Here is a 6,000-nt window from a genome sequence, read left to right on the forward strand (position 1 = left end):
GCACTCTCTGGTACTAGATTTCTATATGCAAAGAGGAGGATTTGTGGTTTGTTTTTTTTAAGAACAAACAAACCTGGGAGGGCATTCAGAAATGCAACCACTACCTGCAGCCTGATGCGGTGTGCGAAACTTGCATAACAAGTCTCTGACTAGCTTGCGTAACATGTCTAAGAAGTAAGAGATCAAAGACGCTGGAAGATTTAGTCCTCGACCTCCCACTTGGAGATGTTTGCAAGTCCCTTTGCTGATAGGATCTCTCACATCTTCTTGTTCCCAGAATCTGGGAACAAAGGCACACTCAACCTTTGTTGAAGTTGCTTGGAGGAGTTGCATTTTATTGCGGCTTGATGGCATTGGCAGAATTATTTTTTTTTGTGCAGTTTATTTGGAGAGAGAGAGAGAGTGAGAGAGAGATAAGGTTGCGGAGGCTTGGCAGGGGGCAGCTGGTAGCCCCCCTACCTGTACCTTCCGATTCTGCCAGCTGACCCATGTAGGACCAGCATGGATAGCTGGCTTGGGTAAATATCTGATATTTCCTCCCTTTATGGTCTTGATTTATGAGCTACTGCTAAAATGAGGATGTATTTTAAGCTGTATTTTATTTATTTATTTTTCCCAATAAATGTTATTAAGTTTTCAAAACATAAAACACCGACAATCCACATAAACATCACAATAACAAAAATTGTACAAAAATACAAAAAATAGAAAAAGAAACTAAAAAAGAAATACAAAAATACAAAAAGATTAAACACAAAAATACCTATAATAAGTAAAGTCATTCTATTCCTTAACATATTTAGTTGACTCCCTCACATCCTCTCCTTCTGCGTTCACTGTATAACATCTTTAGTAAATTCTTAACATTATACAATCATCGATAATATCTAATCTTATTCTGAATCTATTTTCCTTATCAAACTTTTAAGCTGTATTTTAAGCCGTATTTTAATTAACTGTTTGTTTGTTTGTTTGTTGTTCTTGTTTCCTATTACGTTTATTGTAATTCATATTTGGTGTTAGCCACTCTGAGCCCGGCCCCGGCCTTAGGAAGGGAGGGGTATAAATACATTATTATTATTATTATTATTATTATTATTATTATTATTATTATTATGGCCCCTGAGGTGAATGACAAAATGATGCTCTTCCTCCCCACCAGGGGGAAAGAAGCGGCGAGTGCAGATCTATATCAGGAGCAATTGGGGAATAGCGATCTGAATCAGGATCTGTTGCCTCTGCAGATCCTGCCACCCGGGGCAATTGCCTCAGCTCGCCTCATGGGTGGGCCAGCCCTGGCCGATCCCCTCTCTGGGTGCCCCTGCCTCCAAAACAGCCTGTTCCCTCAGACATGGTCCGATTGCCAGTGCTAAAATGTGGCACACCTACGATGGAGGGGGTTCGGTATGTTTAGCCGGGAGTAGAGAAGACAGTAAGAGCGGGAAGGGTCTCCCTTGTGGGGGTGTGGTCTCTCCTTCCTTGGAGGTTTTTAAGCAGAGGTTGGATGGCCACGTGTCCTGGATGCTTTAGCTGAGATTCCTGCATTACAGGGGGTTGGACTAGATGATGCTTGGGGTCCCCTTCCAACTCTATGAAGCGATGGTTCTACGATTCCAGTCCGGTTGGCTTCTGTACATGGAACCAAGGCGTTGGGGGGCTCTTGTCCTCTGCCTCAGGCAGCCACGTTTTGTAGGAACACCGCAACCAGCATGCCGATTCAAGTCGATGAGAATGAAAGGGGGCCTTCCCTTTTGCCTTCTCTTCCCTTTGCCTTCAGCCCTCCCTGAATTTCATGGAGAAAAAGAGAGCCAGCGTGGTGTAGTGGTTAAGAGCGGTAGACTCATAATCTGGTGAACCGGGTTCGCTTCCCCCTCCTCCACATGCAGCTGCTGGGTGACCTTGGGCTAGTCACACTTCTCTGAAGTCTCTCAGCCCCATTCACCTCACAGAGTGTTTGTTGTGGGGAAGGAAGGGAAAGGGAGAATGTTAGCTGCTTTGAGACTCCACCGGGTAGTGATAAAGTGGGATATCAAATCTAAACTCCTCCTCCTCCTCCTCCTCCTCCTCCTCCTCCTCCTCCTTCTTCTTCTTCTTCTTCTTCTTCTTCTTCTTCTTCTTCTTCTTCTTCTTCTTCTTCTCTTTCCTCTCCTAGCTTTCCTTCAGAGACCTTGGGCTAAAGTTTCTCTACGCTTAACCTTAATTCAGGGGAGCCGGTTAACAGCTGTTTGACTTCTTAATCGAAACCAGGTCCGAGGCCTGGTCTGTCGGGGCACATTTCTAGATCTCAGATGTGCCGGCGGGGAGACGATTGCGTAGCTGGGAATGTTCTGGCTCCACATCAAAGGGGCTTTCAGAAAACAGAGCAGAGCAGCAAACTCTGAGCTGGCTTGATCCGATCTCGCTTCCGCCTGCTCAGGTTGACTTCAAATGATCCCTGCTGCGTGCGATGGAGGAGGACGGCTGTGATCTGTTCCCACCCAGCCCGCCCCAGGCTCCTAACTGCTTCTCCCAGATCAACCTTGAGCTTGAAACATCTGCTTGAAAGGTCTTGCACCCCCTGAAGCTACAAGACTTAGAGCCTGAGGAGCAGATTCTCCCTGAAACCAGCCGGAGTTTCAAGACTCTGGTGTCAGGTGTGACAACACAAACCTTGCAGGTGAGGACAATTTGGGGGAAGGGCCATGGGTTCAATCCCTGGCATTGTCTCCAGGTAACGATAGGAGAGACCCCTGCCTGAAACCTCGAAGTGCTACTGCATTCCTTTCTTTTTTATACTTTTTATTAAATTTTCTGGGTTTTTTTTTTATTAAAGCTTTAAAAAGGTAAAGGGAATCCCTGACCATTAGGTCCAGTCGTGTCCGACTCTGGGGTTGCGGCACTCATCTTGCTTTACTGGCTAAGGGAGCCGGCGTACAGCTTCCGGGTCATGTGGCCAGCATGACAACGCCGCTTCTGGCGAACCAGAGCAGCTCACGGAAACGCCGTTTACCTTCCCACCATAGTGGTACCTATTTATCTACTTGCATTTTGATGTGCTTTCAAACCGCTAGGTGGGTAGGAGCTGGGACCGAGCAACGGGAGCTCACCCCGTCGCGGGGATTCGAACCGCCGACCTTCTGATCAGCAACACCATACCCTTATAAGAACTAAACACTAACTAACAATATATCATTTGACTTCACACACACTTTTGACTTCCGATTCACCTCATTGTACTTTTTTACACATTATTGGTCTATTCGCACTTCCTTATTTTTTAACTATTACATGTCAAAAGGAGATTTTTGCTTTTGGAATTTGCTTAGTATTCAAGGTTCAGTCTAGACCTGTCGGGAGATTTGCATTATCACAATACTTTTTAAGATATTCTTTGAATATTCCTCTTAATCTCCCAGTCATTTTCACAAGTTCTAAATATTCTATCATCTTCACCTGCCAGTCAGTTTTTTGTGGGGGCTGAGTCACCTTTCCAATTTTTAAAATTCCCGCCTTGATGCGTGCATAAAAAAGGTTCTAAAGTTTTTTTTTTTTGTATTTTGGTGGTCATAACACCTAACAGAAAGGCTTCTGGGTTTTTTTGAAGGAGAATTTTAAAATATTTTTGAGTTTGTTATATATTATGTCCCAGAATTCTCATATCTTCACGCACTCTCACCATTTTGAATTTGCTTCAGATGTTATTGAATGGTTTAGTGCAAGGTCTCCAGCTATTGTTGAAGTACAGCTGCTATTATCCCTGACCACTGGGTTCTGCTACCTAGGGAAGATGGGATATACAGGTGAAACTCGAAAAATTAGAATATCGTGGAAAGGTTCATTTCTTTCAGTAATTCAACTTAAAAGGTGAAACTAATATGTGAGATAGACTCATGACATGCAAAGCGAAATATGTCAAGCCTGTATTTGCTATAATTGTGGTGATTACGGCATACAGCTGGTGAGAACCCCAACTTAACAATTTCAACTTTGGGGTTTTCATCAGCTGGATGCCATAATCATCACAATTATAACAAACAAAGGCTTGACATATCTCGCTTTCAATGTCATGAGTCTATCTTATATATTAAACTCCAGTAGCTAATGAAAACAATTGCTTACATAAATGGACTTTTCCACGATATTCTAATTTTTCAAGTTTCACCTGTATATATATATATATATATATATATATATATATATATATATATATATGTTTTGCAATTTAGTTTACTCATTTAAACATCCTTAAAATATCAAAGACTCCCCTTCTTCTCTTTCCATGGTTCATTTTACATATCATAAATCCCTGCTTATTTTACTTAAACTAAACCATTCAGTATTCCATTATTACATCCATCCAAACTTATTTACACTGTTGAATTTATCTTTATTCTGCCAACATTTTCAAGTGTACACAATTCCCCCCCCCCCATGTATTCAATAAACGTTTTCCAAACTTCTCTAAACGTATGTTCTTCTTGTTCTCTTATTCTATATGTTACGTCTGCAAGCTGCGCATATTCCATCAGTTTAAGTTGCCATTTTTCTTTAGTTGGGACCTCGTTTGTTTTCCATTTTTGGGCTAACAGAACACAGGCCTCAGTAGTGGCATACATAAATAACCTTTTTTGACACCTGGCAATTTCTATCTGAATTATCCCCAACAAAAAGGACTCTGTTTTTTTAAAACAAGTACTGTTATGTACTGAGTTGAATAGGATCCAAAATGCAGCAGTCTGATTGGTCCCAGAACAATAGGATTGAGATTGCAGCAGTCTGATTGGTCCCAGAACAATAGGATTGAGATTCCTGCAGTCCGATTGGTCCACAGGAGCCACCCAATCCAGCTCCAGGTGGAAGTGAATCCGCACTCCGATTGGCACAGGAGTATCCCGGAATTAGCCAATCACGTGGGGCCCATTGTGTAAATAGTGTATATAAAGCAAATGTTTTGGGGGAACTGCATTCCTCACTACTATGAGCTGAATAAAGAGCATGAAATTCACACTTGGCTCCGAGTATATTTCAAGTACTTTTAAATATTTCCCCCCCTCAATTCATTATGGATTATTTCCCAATACGCTTTTACCCTTTCACAGGTCCACCACATATGAAATAATGTTCCCATTTCTTGTAACTTGAAACCATGGGTTCGGGTCCTACCTTTCGGAGCAGGAGAAAACAAGCTTGTTCCATCCTCCGTGTGACAGACCTTGAGATATTGGAAGATGGCGGCCATATCTCCTCTCAGTCTCTTCTTCCCCAGGCTAATCATGCCCAGCTCCTTCAACCGTTCCTCATCAGGCTTGGTTTCCAAACCCTTGATCATCTTGGTCGCCCTCCTCTGCACACCTTCCAGCTTGTCAACATCCTTCTTAAATTGTGGTGCCTAGAATTGGACACAGGACACAAATGGACTCCGAAAGATCTAAAATGTTCCCTGCTGGGTTTGCATACAAATAATGTGCTTGATAGCTATACCATCACTGCCATAGTGCTTTAGAAACATAGTGAATTCAGTAAAGGTAAAGGGTAAAGAGACCCCTGACCGTTAGATCCAGTTGCGGACGACTCTGGGGTTGTGCCACTCATCTCATTTACTGGCCGAGGGAGCCAGCGTCCAGCTTCCGGGTCATGTGGCCAGCATGACTAAGCCACTTCTGGCGAACCAGAGCAGCGCACAGAAACACCGTTTACCTTCCCGCCGGAGCGGTACCTATTTATCTACTTGCACTTTGACGTGCTTTCAAACAGCTAGGTTGGCAGGAGCTGGGACCGAGCAATGGGAGCTCACCCCGTCGCGGGGATTCGAACTGCCGGCCTTCTGATCGGCAAGCCCTAGGCTCTGTGGTTTAGACCACAGCGCCACCCGCGTCTCTAGTGAATTCAGTAGATTTGCCTAAATGCAAATTCAACTCACATTCCCCCCCCAACCTTTCAATTCATATGGGGAGGGGGGGACGACCACAAATTTCAGCCTCGGTGATGAGAAATATTCCAAAATCAATATGGAAAACAAAA

Source organism: Lacerta agilis, chromosome 10, assembly GCF_009819535.1.
Source record: "Lacerta agilis isolate rLacAgi1 chromosome 10, rLacAgi1.pri, whole genome shotgun sequence".
Taxonomy (NCBI): Eukaryota; Metazoa; Chordata; class Lepidosauria; order Squamata; family Lacertidae; genus Lacerta; species Lacerta agilis.